The sequence below is a fragment of the Arachis hypogaea genome, chromosome 3 (genome assembly GCF_003086295.3).
Source record: "Arachis hypogaea cultivar Tifrunner chromosome 3, arahy.Tifrunner.gnm2.J5K5, whole genome shotgun sequence".
NCBI classification, from domain to species: Eukaryota; Viridiplantae; Streptophyta; class Magnoliopsida; order Fabales; family Fabaceae; genus Arachis; species Arachis hypogaea.
The window spans coordinates 24561741-24577737 of NC_092038.1; the positions used below are offsets into that span (position 1 = coordinate 24561741).

Genomic DNA, 15997 nt, shown 5'->3' on the forward strand with positions numbered 1-15997 from the left:
CCTATTTTTAATGAAGAAGAAGAATGCTTGGTTCCAGCATATCAAGTAATCTTCATGTCCGTCTTCTCAGGAAATTTTCAACCAATTGATCAAGTTCAAAATTTAACAATCTACAGTCATGAAGGAAGATTAGCCAGCACACTAGCAAGGGTCTTCGAAAGAACTCAAAAGATAACAAGGGAATCTCACACAAGAATCAATTATAAAAGCAGAAATACTTTGCTTGTGTCCAGTAAAAGAAATGAAATTGAAGAAAGAGAGATGAGACTCTTAGTGGAATTTGAATCAGCATTCTACAACTTATCTGGACTCTTAGAAAAGCTCCCCGAAGGGATAAAGAGGAATCTCTGCTATTTGATAAAAGACAGAGAAGACCACAAGTGCCAGCTATGTGTCTCAGAGTTATCTGAAGAAAGCAATAATGAAATGGAATCAACCCACATGATAAAGGAAGAAGACAACGCATCTGAAGGTCACATAACGAAAGAGGAGGACAGTACATCTGAAGCATCTCTCAACATTATTGCATAGTGACGTAAGCGCTTAGGTCATAGAGCACCAACAATGTAGCTGGTGCAAGATAATAAACAATGACGTAAGCAATGACATCATAAGAAGGGTAAGGATGTGAATTGTCTATCAGACCCAACCATTATAAATAGGTTGCTTAGGCAATTGTAGAAGGCATCAAACAATAGAAAGCAGGAGGCTAAGAGTACTCATATGCTAGGAGAGCAAGGAGAAAGCGGCCGAGGCGATTCTGTAGTTTGAAGAAGAATTCCCTTAGGAAAAACCAATTCTAAACTCCCCTCTGGAGTTAGTATCTACAATCTCCCCTCTGGAGATAAAAACATCTTATGTAAAATATTCTAAATAAAGGAAGTTTTTCTCCAGAAAGGTACGCCTTTATCCTAATCTCTTAGTTATGAATTATTTAGAAAGTTTAGAATTAACAGAAGAATCTGATTATTATAGATTAACTGCTTTATTAGATAATGAAAAACAGGCTGTTCTAAAAACAGAATTAAATCTCAAATCAAATGAAAATTTTAATAAACAAAATCTTTTAAAGGAAGTTTTTAATAGAAAAAATATAATATACTATGGAAAAATTCAACTTGAAGCCCCTATAAAGATAAAATCCGCCAATGGAGAACTTGAAATAGCTTTGATAAATGATGAAGAATTGAGTAAACAGATTGAGAAAATTAAGGATCAACAAAAAAGATCTAAAATTGGATGGATTCATATTAGTACTATACAAGTCTTAATCAAATCTACATATATGAAAGGAATTAATTCACCAATAAGCTTAGCAATCTGTGACAAAAGAATTACTGATAACCCAATAGACCAAATAATTGGAATTGTTCATGGAAACTTGGCAAACGTAAATGTTAAATTCAATGCCCATCTTGGATATGCTATACCTTTATCAACTGAAAACCTTGGAAGATCTATAAGTTTGGCTTATAAATTTCATAGAAAGAATCTAATGGAACAAGAAGATGAACCTTTTTCAATTACATATGCAATAAATTATGCTTTAATAAACAGCCATCATAGTATAATATTTAAAAATAAAGAAAGAATTTATGTTGATGAATTATTTCAGAAAATTGTAAAAACAGAAATACCAAAATATAAAGCTATTGAAAACCCAGTTCTATTATTAAAAGAACCATCAGAAAAATTAGTTTCATCAAATTTTCAAATAAGAGAATCTAAAATTAATAGCCCTTTGAGTTTATCCAAGTTAAAGATTAAAGAAGAAAATTCTGAAATAAAAGAATTAACAAAAAAGGTCGAAAAATTAAATGAAACCCTAAACATTAAACTGTGACAATAAATAAAGAAAAAATATATGTAACTTATTAAGACAAGAAACAAGAGCTCTTTGAAAGAGAAAATCGGTTGAATTATTTACAGTTTTCTGAAATAAATCAAAGAGCATTTGAAGCTCTAAAAATAATTTATGACAAGTTAAAAAGAGAAGTCGAAGAGCTAGAAAAATTAATAGAATCTCTAGAAAATAGTGATGAATCGATGATAGAATTTGCAGAAATTCTAAGATAAATAATGAAGCATACAAAGATTGAAAGACCAGAAAACAAAATAAAAAGAAAAAGGGCGAAAAAATTAAAAACTAAAATAAAGGAATATAAAAGGGAATTAAATAATCTTCGGTTCGAAATTAATGACCTTATAATAAAAAGGATAGAAATAAGAACAAATATAAACAAGTTGGAGCTAAACTTAAAAAATTTATAAATGCCTGGAAAACCATATTATGACTTAAAAGAATTAAAGCTGTTGAAAGAAAAAATGGAGAATGAATTTGAAAAATTAAAAAGATATTTAGAAACAACAGAAAGTGTAGAAACAAAAGAAGTTTTTGAGGACTTGAAAAATTATACTAAAGAAAAAGACAAACAGATAAAAGATTTTATATACAATAATCCATGCAAAAAAGAATATTATAAACTAAAACAAGATTGAAAAATTGTAAAAATGAAATCAGAATTAGTAATAGTAGAAATGGTCAATACTTTTGATTATGAAATTGCAAATTATAAAGCACCACCAACCGAATCTATACAAATTACAAACTTATTCGAAGCAAAATATGAAGAGTTAATAGAAATTTCGAAAAAGAAATTACAGGAAAAATCGACTTTTAAAAATTGGTATCAGAGCCAAGTTAACAATTAAGGGTAACACTTTCTCTTTAAACAACACTTTTAATGACACGTTTTTTCAGCCACAAAAAGACAAAAATCTGTATATATCCATCTGTGCACTAGATGGACCCATATATTATTCGTACATGGCATTTCAAACTTCCAAAAAAGGACAGGATATACCTGAAACGCTTCTTATAACTTATTGTAAATTTATTCTTGTTATAGTTGTTTATTTTGTTATTTGGAAAATTCAATTTAGGGTAATTTACTGTTATAAATAAACTAGCCATCAATATTATTAAAATACACATTTTGCAAAATGGATATCAAAATACATTTTTTTTATAAATTGGTATCGCAGTTTACAAAAATATATATAATCTATTAGAGGGGTGTCATAGTTTGTGTGTGAATTGCAAATGTGCATAAACTGCGTAGCGGTTTATGTTGATACGCGGTTTAGGTTGATATGCAAAATGGCTAGAAACTGTAGCAGGAGTCTCGCAGTTTTTGTGTACATGTGTTTTTTCTCTCCGTTGAACATTTTTTCAACCTGAACCTTTAATTTTAGCATAGTTTGCACCAGTTTTAGTCTGACATCTCATAAGTGAAAATGGAATTGCACATCATTTGCCTGTGAATTGGAGATTGAAATCATCTTTTTATATACCCTACGAAATAGGGCGCCTACAAAATAGAGCGGTGGCCATTTTTTCTATTGTTCGCAGGTGAAATGGCTTCCATTAGAATATTAGGATGGATAAGGAATAATCATATTGAATTTTTCTATTTAAACAATAATAAGTTTGGATGTTTCACAAAAAGAGAAGGTGATCGTTAAGAATAGGTTTAGATTTTATTTTTTATTTTTATTTTTTATAGATAATTTTTTACATTTAAATTTTTTATACCTTATTTTTAAATGTTGAAAATAACAAAAATATGTTCGACTGGTCTAATTTTAAAATATATTTTTTAATATTTAAAATATAAAATTATATTTTTATTAAATGTACATTTTTAGTTATTTAATTTTTTATTAAGTTAACAATTTATTTTTATATAATATCAAACATGAAATACATTTGTTGAATTTATAGTCAATTTAATTCTAAAATTTTTATTTGATATTATATAAAAATAAAACAGAGAACTTAGCCAATGAAATAAGCCAATAGTTAGAGAAGGTATAGCCTAAAAAAAATAAAACTGAATAAATAAACACAACATTACAGGCTCCAAAAAGGTCGCTGAAAAAATCAACAATATATATATATATATATATATATATATATATATATATATATATATATATATAAAAGAAAGCGAAATAACCTGAGAATTGGGGAGCATGACAGGAGAATCAAGGACTAATGACAGGAGTATAGTGATGCATGGTGATGCAGAACAAGAAAATGCAGATACAAAAGCAAAAAGGATCGATTTGAATTTAAATTAGGATTGTACAATGGGCTATTGAGTTACGAAATGAACATCCCCCATACTATCTATGGTAACCATCCGAATAATAGGGATAATAAACATCTTTCCAAGAGATTAAACTGTTTTTGGAGTTCACCAAAGATCGAATTTTTGACCTTTCAGTTCTAGAAAGCTGATGGAAAATGGTAACAATAATAATTATATCTCTAATACTCCATAAACCTCCATTGTACATATTGTAGAAGTATTCTATTGACTCCTCATACTTTTCTTTTAAATTATTTGTTATTGTTCTAATTATAGTTTATGTAGTTGTTTCTAAATTGAAAATACATCATCAACTTATTTCAGATAGGTAAAAAGGGTTAACCATGCAGTATCTTAAATTGAGTTTTGATTATTATAGAATTTAAATATAATTTAATAGAAAAAATTTAGATAATCAATTTTTATTTAGTCAACATCAACTAATTTTATTTAAAAGTTTATAAATTCTAATTTAATATCAATTTTAATTTATAAAAAGTTAGTTGATGTTAGTTAAAAAATATTGGCAACCTAATATTATATAATTTAATAATTTTATTAGTTGTTATCTAATTTTTACTAAAATGTTTAACGTATTAAGAATTTCTTTTATAAATAATATAAGCAAATTAAGTTAAATATGAACTTGAAAAAATTCTAAATAACCTCAAAAATCAAATATGAGTGGTAATTCATCTTTAAAAGTACAACTTCCACTGATAACCAACCATAATTCTAAAAATTGAACTGGACTACTGGTTGAATAAGAAAATCTATGATCTTGTTGCAATTTGATTTAGTCAAGTAGAAAATCTCAAAGGAGTTAACCACCAAAAAATTTTCGAAATTTTTTGGCGCTAATAAAAATACCTTCAAATTATGTTAATGACAAAAATATTCTCGATAAATTAAAAACATTACAAAAGTGTCAATCCCTAAAGAAAGCTCTCTTCATTAAGAAAATTGGCCGAGATGACAAACGAAAAGAAAAAGTAGTATAATGAGCAATAATATGACACAGTTAAAACACAACAACCCCCCAACCCCATCTTCCCACCTCCTTAACCTCTACTCCTTCTCCTCCCTCACCAGCCTTCTACACATAGGATGTCTCTATAGCCTCATCTTTCTATGCCATCAACGTCAAGCTCTATTCAGTTTAATTCTACACATCTCTATCAATGATAATCTACAAATCATCTATATCAGAGCCCTCATTGAAGATATTAATCTACCCAACACTATGCATCACTACACGGACCCAAAGGTCACCAAATGTCTAACCTGTGTTTGTGTCTATAAAGGTGACCACACAAGACAAGAAGAAGAAAAGGTTTTGGAAGGTGAGAACGAGAGTGGTGTTGGAAATTTTGGTGGATGTGATGAGAGAGAAAAAATTGGTTTTTTCATTGTCACCAGAATCACGGTCAACAATGTCATTTCGACATTTGATCTACCTCCAATTTTGCTTTTTAATTGAAGTCTCCAACTTCTGTCAGAGTCAGAATAAAAGCCATGAGCTTGAGTTTTGCAAATTACTTATAGATCTAAGGTAAGTATCACAAGAAAGCGACTTTGAAGTTTGATTGTGTTGGAGAGTGTTCGTTTTTTTTATCACTCTTGATTCAGTCACCAAGTTCATTGTTATTCATGAGAACCAGTTGTAAGATTCCTCTCCCAATGCATTTTACTTTTTTTCATCTCTAAAAAATTGATGGTAAGTTTGATTGTGTGAAAGAATTGAAATCCTTTTTTGGCTGTGAATGGGAACGAACTCTCATCATGATATGTGAAAGTAAAAAATGCTTCATTTTTGTTCTATTATGCATTTTATTGGCGTTGTTCTCAGAGAGAGAGAGAGAAAAAGAGAGAAGAAGAGAATGAGAGGTGGAAGAAGATGGAAGAGAGACAAGACAGATAGTGGTGACGCTAGAGAAAAGGTCATCGAAGATGCTATTGGTTGCCCCATTTGAAAAGTGGTGAGTTTTTTAGGAATTGTGAGGTTATCGAGTTAATACTCAAAATGACCCTTGAAATTTGACTCTTGAATCAGTTTGGCTCTCAAAAATTCAGTTGACCCAATTTGTATCTTGAAACTTTTAAGGCGTGACTCATGTTCGGCCTTCTGTCTAACTCCATCTCTAGAAAATGATGTGGCACCCAAACTCTCATTCTTCAAAATCATAAAGCAAAATGGCAACCCATCAAAACAATCCCTGTTGGAAAAAAGACAGTCAAAGACTACAAATCCAATTTCAACCTTTCATGCACCAAGAGATAAATCAGAGGCACAAGATCCTCAGGGGTAGAGTATATCACAGTCTTCATCAAATTACACCGCACCCAATATCTGTCATTTTGATTCTCCCAAACTCCTCTGAAACCATGTCAAGCACCAATGCCAGTAATGAGAACAGCACAGACGTGCCCTTCTCCCAACCAGCTATTGTGCTTGGATCGAACTTCAAAGACTTTGCCTTGAGCTGCGGAACGCACTCTTTCAGCTCCTACAAAATAGATGAAGATTGAAGAGGACACATGGTGAGTCTTGGTCGGAGAAAGGCCTTCTTTCTCCTGTTCTTGCTTAGGTGGGTCACTCGGTGGCGTAGGAACAGTTTCGGAGGGTTTATGATCGTTAGAGTTTAGCGTGGAGGTTGTGTAGGGAGTGTAGAGAATGTGGGTTTTTGTTTCTTGGGAGAAGAGCTGCGACGGATTTCTTCTTCTTGGCAGCGGCGGCACAAGCGCCGGACATGAGAGCATCGAAGGCAACAGAAATAAATTGAACCAGTAGCAGGAGAGGGCTCGGGATGCTATTGCTCGATGAGAAGAGGCTGCTCGGTAAAGGTTGCTACGACAAAACTTACCCTAAAATCAAAATCAAGACTAGCAACAGTGAACCCTAAAATCAAAATCAAGAACAAATTAAAATGAAGAACAAATTAAAAAATTAATAATAGAAGTGAACCAAGAACATGGTTAAGTAAGAGCGCAACAGAACGACAACTCCGGATAGCTCCTACGACAGCGCAATAGCTTAGCGACAGTGACGGCTACTTTAACAGCGGCATGCAGCTTGCCGATCAGCTCTTTCGACAAAGATGGTCGTGGCTCCAGTGACAAGCCCCAGTAGCAACGGCAATAGGGCTGCTCTTTTCTCTCCTTGTTCATCTCTCTTTCTTCCTCTCAAGCTCGACGGCGGCGACAACCTCCCCTTGCTTCGCCGACACCGACATCTTCTCCTTCTCTTCTCCCTTTTCCACTTCTTGATCTATGTTTGTGAACTCTCTCTCTCTCTCTCTCTCTCTCTCTCTCTCTCTCTCTCTCTCTCTCTCTCTCTCTCTCTCTCTCTGCGACGGCAACGGTAATGGAGAAAGGTGGTCCTCCCTCCGCCGGCACCATCCTCCCCTTTCCTCCTCTTCTTCTCTTCTTCTTCTCCCCTGCTTCCCTTATTCTATATTTCTTTCTTTGTTGAGTGTGTGAGGGTTAGTGAGTGGTGGGTTTGAAATTAGAGTAGGATTAGGATTGAAAAACTAGAGTTAGGGTTAGGATTAGGGTAGTGTAGTAATTTTAATAAAATTAGAAGGTAAAATAGTAACTGAAAACCAACTATAATTTATTTAAATTATTTTAGAAATATAATATCTATTTGTCAAATTACTAATTAGTTTTAAATTTTAAATATTTTTAATTTAAAATTAAAATATTCTACTTAATTTTTTTATTTATAAAACTAGATTTAAAATCTCAATATTTAAATTAAATCATATAAAATTCTCATTAATTTTTAATTATTAAATTTTTTAAAATTTTAAATAAACAAAATACCCAAAATCATAAAAAATATATAAGAATCTTAATTAATTTAAACTCAAATGATCAAAACTTGATTTAATTACAAAAGAATTCATGAGTTTTGTAACAAACAAATAACTTGTTACAAACTATCTGAATTTTGTGACAAAATAATTTTTTATTATAAAATAGTTGAAGTTTTTGAAACAAATAGATATTTTGTTGCAAAATAATTGTGTTTTTTTAGTGCCAAGACGTGCTGCTTCTATCGCTGACAACAAATGCACGGAAGGCACACGACTGAGTGCAAGATGGTGATGAAACAAAGAACGACGATGACTTTGAGCACGAGATCGGAGGTAGTGAGAGACAGGAGATGAGAGAGCTTGAGGAAGGAATAACAGGATTTTTTTAACGTCAAACGACGTCATTTTGAAGTTGGATTTCTTTTTATTTCAAATTATAAAAAATGAGAAAAAATAGTAATTTAGAATAATTATAAAAACAATAAAATTATTTTAAGAATAAATAAGATATTTATTTATTAGTTTATTAATGAATTTAAATAATTTTTTTAATTTAAAGATAAAAATATTTAATTAATTTATTTTATTCATAAAATTAAATTTAAAATTTTAGTTATTTAAATTAAACTTTTTAATTTTATTATTTTACAATTACTTAAATTTTAATCTAATCATGTACAATGACCAATTATTAAAAAAATTATATAATAGTCCTAATTAATGAAAATCGTGATTATAAACTTTTTTAAGTCACTTTTTAAAACTGTGACCATAGATCTCTTTAAATCATCTCAAAAAATTGTAATTATAGACCTTTTTTAGGTCATCCGTTTGTAAAACTGTGACCACAGACTCTTTTAAGTCACCTACCAAAACTATGATCATAGACCCTTTAGGCTACCTCCCAAAACCATGACTACAGACCCTTTTAGGTCATTCTTTTTCGAAAAACTGTGACCATAGACCCTTTGAAGTCACTCTCCAAAACTATGACTATAAACTTCTTTAGGTTACCCTCTAAAACCGTGACTATAGACCTTTTTAGGTCACCTCCCAAAATTGTGATCATAACCCTTTTAGATCACCTCTGAAAATCGTGACTATAGAATTTTTTAGGTCACCATTTTTTTAAAAACCGTGACTATAGATTTTTTTATCACGGTAAAAATCGTGATCATAAACTCTTAACGGTCACGATTTTTTACCGTAACAAAAAAACTGTGATCATAAACTCAAAATATTATAATAATATAAATATTAAATTTTTATTTTATCATTAATATTATCACTAAAAGTAACAAACCATCCAAATAAAATAATTTTTAAAATTTAAAAAAATTATAATAGACATAAACATAATAAAAAATAATTTTTTTCCTTTTTAAACTTTAATTTCATATAAATATTTATTTTAATATAAATATCATTACTAAAAATACCAAAGTAACTAAATAATCACTGAAGCCTAATTTTTTTCAAATAATTTTCATAATTTTAAGAAGCTCATTATCATTTTTTTATTTTTATCTTTATCTTCATCCTCATCTTTATTTTTGTTGTCATCTTCGTGTTCAAACTTAACATTCATTTGGTCATATCAATTAAAATTTAAAAATACACAATTCATTTCATTTAAGTGATGGATAATAAAAAAGACCGAATCCCATATCCCTAAATAAAAAACTGACGAGTTTAAAAAACTCTAAATTAAATTAGTGATAACTAAACATTATTAATATGATTAATTACAAAATTATTAATTTAATTTTGGTTCATATGTGTTAATTAAATAATTTTGCTGTGCAGATTTTGCTATTGGGCCGAAAAATTGCTAGCCCAATATGTGAAAGAGAATTAGCCTTGGTTATAAAATTATTATATGCTGTGGCTGAATTGTTATGCTTGTTGGGCCGAAAAGAAAAGGAATATACAGCAAGCCCATTTAAATATACTTTTCAGCATTGATACAAAACTATTTTGATCCTTGTGGCTGAAACAATATTTTGTTAATTGGGCCAGTTTTTAGTTTTAAACAAGCCCAAATAAAATTCTTTGGTAGACCAACAAGAGTGAGGTCTGAATTTAAAAAAGGAAAGAAAGCATTTTGTTGCATGCTTCCACGGATCCCGCTCTCCTTCTTAAATGGATTTTAAATTTATTAAACTTGTTTTAATTGCATTGGAACCATGAGAGAGAAAAAATAATTGATTTGATTGATTATCATTAGTGCTACACACTACCTAAAACAAAAAGAGAGAAGTAAAATTAATTCATTTTCACTTCTTCATTCTAATCACATTAAAAGTTTTTTCTCTTCTCTCTCTTCTCTCCTCTAACTTCGGTCACTTCACAGCAACTATGGAAACAATTTTAAGATACCATCTGAAAGAAGAAGAAACTAGTGGTAAGGACATTGTAATGATGACATCAAGAAAAAGAAAATCTAAAGTGTGGTGTGGCTAAGATCTTTACCACAAAAGGCAAGATGTGGTGAAGTAATCCTAAGCTCTCCATACCCTAAAAAGGAAGAAGATGATCTCGGTCAAAAGAAGAAGATCCTTGGAGGCATGACTTGTCTCTGCTTCTGATCAACCACCACAGGAGGTAGCTATAGTAGCTACATGATGGAGAATGCAGAAGTTAGAGCAGATGAATATGTCATCATCAAGAACTCATCAAGGGTTAGGAATCCTTCTTGGAGTGCAAGTCAAGATGGATGGCTCGGATTGATGAAGCTTGGTGACAAGAGAAGACACAGAGGTAATTGCATGTTGGGTTTTACATTCGGTTATCTCTCCTCTCTCTCTGGCCGAACCAATTTTTCATGAAGAAGAAGAAGTTTAGCTTGGTTCAACAGGTTCAACCGTGGAGTCTTCCCCTTCTATAAATAAGGGAGAACAGCCAGGGCTTGAAGTAAGGAAAAGAGTAAAGCACAGTGTTCACATAGCTACCTAAGATAACAGAAGTTCTTCTCCTTCAATGTTCTTCATTTTGTACTTTTCTGTTTAATTTTGTCTGTCTTGAGTCTCATAAAAAAAGTAAACAATGAGGTTTGTAAGAAAAAGTCATAGAGTAGAAAAAGACAGAGTGCACAAAATTAAAAGAAAAAAGTCATAGATGTCCTCAGAGGTCCTTTGTACATCTGTGTTGTGTATCATGATTTTGTGGAAATTCTCTTACAAGTTGGGTTAGCACTTAGTAGTTGAAAGTTTGGTGGGTTACCAAGTCAAGTTTAGGATTGGGGTTAGATTCTGAATTTGTCCCGGATAGGAAGGGTAGTTTCTAGAAAAAATTGGTATTTGTAATCAAAGATGATTATAGTGAAATTCCATCATTGTTGTGATAGAGACTGGATGTAGGCTGTATTGCACTTAGCAACTGAACCAGGATATATCTTGGTGTATTTTTCTCTCTCTTCTACTCCATTTCTGATTCTGTTGCATAGGAGACAAAACTGAAAAATATCTCCTGGCTGGTCACGAGACAAAACGAAAAAGTCTCTTGACTAGTGATGCGTGAGCATCTTGTCTATCTTTTCCTAGTGAATTTGCATCTAAATTGTTGAGTTTAATTTAGAATTAATTATATTTTAGCCACTATAGATGCTATTTTGAGTTTTGTGCAATTTTATTCATTTTAGGTAGCATTCGGATGGATTTGATGAAGTTTCTGCAGAGAAGAAGAAGAAACCAAAGAGATGACCAGCAAAGACCGACGCGGACGCGTAGCTCACGCAACCGCGCGGAATGGAGAAATCGCAATGACGCGATCGCGTGCCTGACGCGAACGCGTGGACTGGAATATGCACAAATGACGCGAACACGTGGACGACGCGGACGCGTCACATGCGCGATTTGCAAAAATACAAATGACACTGTGGGCGAATTCTGGGCTGTTTTAACCCAGTTTTCAGCCCAGAAAACATAGATTAAAAGTTGTAGAATGGACAAATCAAGTGGTCTCCACCCATCAACTGAAGATATGTTAATTAATTCAAATTTAAATTCAAATCTTATCTTTTAGAAAAAAGATATTATTTTTAGTTTTAGATATTAGATTTTAAATTAATTAGGATTAGTTATAAAAAGGGGAGACTTCTCTTCTATAGAGGGACATTCAGATCAGAAACAGTTTACCTAAATCCTAGTTTTCTACTCTGAACAATGAGCAACTAATCCTCCATTGTTAAGGTTAGGAGCTCTGTCTATTTGTATGGATTGATTTTATTACTTTTTCTATTTTAATTTATGTATAGATTTATAATTTAAGAATTATTTTCGCTCTTTATTTTATGAATTTGGGTGGAACGGAAGTATGACCCTCTTTCTATTTGAATTCTTGTAAAACTTGGAAAAGCTCTTTACTAGAACAACAGCTTGAAAACATATTCTCCTAAATTTTAATTATCTGGATTTAACGGGATACGTGACATATAATCCTTTTATTTTTGGGTAATTAAAGTTTTTGTGGCATGTAAACTAGAATTTGATCATCACCCTCTAATTGGAATTAATTGACCAAGGAATTGATAATTGATGAATTTTAGAGGAGACTAGGAAGGTCTAAGGAATTAGAGTCTAGTCACAAATAGTTTGCCATAAATTAAATCCTACATAATTAAAATAGTTAGTAAGGAAAGTTAATCCAAAAAAATAGATAACTCTGAAACCTTAATTGTTTCTCTAAAATTTTATTCCCAACTTATTTACTGTGTCTGTCTTATTTTCAACTTAAACCTTTTGAACATCTCAATATCAAAATCAATTTTTGTTTGTTTAACTAAGCCAATCACTCAACTATTGTTGCTTGATCCATCAATCCTCGTGTGATCGACCCTTACTCACATAAGGTATTACTTGGTACGACTCGGTGCACTTGCCGGTTAGTAATGTGGGTTATAAAATAACCACCAACTAGGCACGAAACAAAAATAAGAAATATCTCCTCAATGTTCTAAAGGACAGCAAGAGTTACTAAGCGAAAAAGGAGTTAAGATTCAATCCCCCTTCTCTTAGCCACTGATAAACCATCAAAAGCTATAAACAACAATCAATGGAATATACGGAGTTAATAGTCAAGTTAGTGCTTGAAAAATAAGATTTTTTTAAATTCATTTTTGAAAGATTTTTTCAATCAAACTGGTCCTTCAAAGATTGCAAATTAATTATATTTGTTCTTCAATTACTTCATTAACAATTTTCTTCAAAAATTAATATAGTAAAATGTTAACTGATAACATATATAATACCTAATATGTCTAATTAGATATTGACCAAATATATTTATGAAATATTATTAATTTAATCATTTTCTCCAATTACAAAAATCTTAATCCTAATATGACCTAGTGACTAAATTGATAGATTTTTAAAAACATATTTAGTTAACATCTAATTGAACATGTTATGTGTTATGTATGCTATTAGTTAACATTTCATATTATCAATCGTTAACGAAAATTGTGAGTGGAGTAACTGAAGGACAGATATGATTAATTAATAATTTTTAAAAAATCAATTTGATTGAAAAAAATTTTCAAAAACGAATTTAAAAAATATTTTATTTTTTAAGAGACTAATTTAACTATTAACCCAAAAAATACTCATAAATAGTACCTTTAATACTCGTTAGCAATTATCATCAACGTAACAAGCTATATAGATATAAGATACATCATTTAAAGTGGATATTAAGATCTTCTAAAATAGGAAATTTATCAAGTGAAAAAATAAGTATTCAATTTCTATTACATTAAGAGAATAAAATTTAGAGGAGTGCTACACATACAAGTCATTTGGTTTACAAGTCATATAAGTTGGTAGAAACTTAACAAAAAGCACGCTGACCCATATACGATTTCCATGACGTGTTTTCCGTTCTTCCTTCTCCTCCTCCTCTTCCTTCTTCTTCTCCTTCTTCTTCTCCTACTCTTCTTCTTCTTCCTCCATGAAAACGAGTTTCTTGTCAAATTTGTTTGATCTCCATCGTGCGTTCTCTCTTTGTTTTTTCATTCATTATTTTATCTGCGTTTATCATTGGTATTCTTGCTTCGTTTTATTTCGATTTTCATGGTTTCTGAAATCAAGCTTTAAAATCGTTTTGAAGATAATGGAACTTCAGAAATACACCCAAACGATTACAGAAATACACGCAACCGATTACAAAAATACACCCAAATGGTTACAGAAATTCACCCAAACGATTATAGAAATACACCCAAAGAATTATAGAAATACACCCAAAGGATTTAAAAAATACACCCAAAATTCGTTGAAGTACACCTTATGCATAATTCAGAACTCTTCCTCTTTCTCCTCCTCATTTTCTGCTGCTTATTCTTCTTCTTCATTTTCTTATTTCATATTCTCATAATTTTTTTTGGGAGGAAAAAAATCAAACAAAGAAAAAAAAATACATAATGTTACAAAATTAAAAGAAGAACGAGGAAAAACATGACAATGAAGATGAAACATTTCAAAAACAAAGAAGAAGAAGAAGAGGCACGGAAAAAGAAGAAGGAGAAGAAAAAGAACAGGCATGAAGAAAAAAAAGAAAAATAAATAAATAACTTGTATGACTTGTATGGAAAAACGCTTGTACGTGGATAATTTCTCTAAAATTTATATATATGATAAAAGTTACAAATTCAATAATTATTAATCTCTCACTTAAAGTTACAAATTCAATCATTATTAATCTCACTTTATCATTGTATTAATTTTTCTCCTTTAAAATTTTAAATTCAAACTCAGGATTCCAACTATTTTATTTATATTTACATGGCAATTTCCTTATTTTAACTATTTAATGGGGACAATTCGGAGTATCATCTATTATGTTTTAAGAAATGCATCAAAATCATTAGAACTTGACCAGATATTAGTTTAACACTAAAAAAACATACATAAATGAAATAAATATTCTCTATTGAGAAGGAACAACAAAATCAACAGTTCATAGTTCATCTCCTCTTCTGACATTATCATTGCTCTAAACCGAAGCAAATTTTTTTGTTTCTATACAATAGAGTAACTGATCAAAGCTCAAAACAAAAAATATAAACACAATTTAACATATTCAAAAAAACAGAGGAGCTCTAGATTAATAGGAGAAAAAACCTCATTGAAAATTATATATTATAAAATTAATTATCACTTGTAGGAACAATCATGAGAAACAGCAAAAAATTTCTCGGTTGTTAAAAAGGACACATGAGATTTACCGCAGAAACAAATAAAGGTAAATTTTGTTGTGATAGGAATGGGACGTGGATGCCGATTTTCTATATGAGACTTACATTCTCAAGAGAGAATGATATTAATGAAGGTAGAAAATTTTCATCCTACACACTTATAAATAGGAGGTTAACCTCCGTTAATGTTGCACAAGCAATAATAAAAACTATAATAATTCTCTCTCTCTATTGAGTGATATCTCTCTCTTTCTATAATATATATCTCTCATTTATATATATATATATATATATATATATATATATATATATATATATATATATATATACTTCATATAATAAATAAGCACATATATAAATTATTTATAGTGAGCTAATTATATTAATACTAAATTTTTTTATTTACACTTTCTTATTTCATATTTATTATATCTTCTTTAATTATTTATTTTACAATACGTTATCAGCACGAAACTCTGATCAAATTTTTAGGAAGACTCAGGTAACAAATTTTTATTATGTCGAAGCTCTCTCATCTTGAATTCAATGCTCTTGATATATCTGTAAACAATTATTTATCATGGATACTAGATGCTGAAATCCATCTTGATTCAATGGATCTTGGAGATACTATTAAGGCTGAAAATAATGCATCCCAAAAGGATAAAGCTAAAGCCATGATTTTTCTTCGTCGTCATCTTGACGAAGGATTGAAAAATGAATATCTTACATTAAAAGATCCTGCAGATCTTTGGAAAGACCTTGAAGAAAGGTATAATCATCAAAAAACGGTAATACTTCCTCAAGCCTGATATGAATGGACGCACTTACGT

At 30.6% G+C, this 15997-nt stretch overlaps 1 long non-coding RNA gene across 1 annotated transcript; it reads right to left on the minus strand.

Annotated features, from left to right (window-relative positions):
* Nucleotides 1-6296: 6296 nt before the first annotated feature.
* On the minus strand, nt 6297-7628 carry LOC112789925 (uncharacterized). The gene is made up of 2 exons (XR_011879640.1): nt 7120-7628; nt 6297-7019 (listed from the first exon to the last, which is right to left on the minus strand). It is a non-coding gene; the product is annotated as an uncharacterized lncRNA (long non-coding RNA).
* Nucleotides 7629-15997: the final 8369 nt, after the last annotated feature.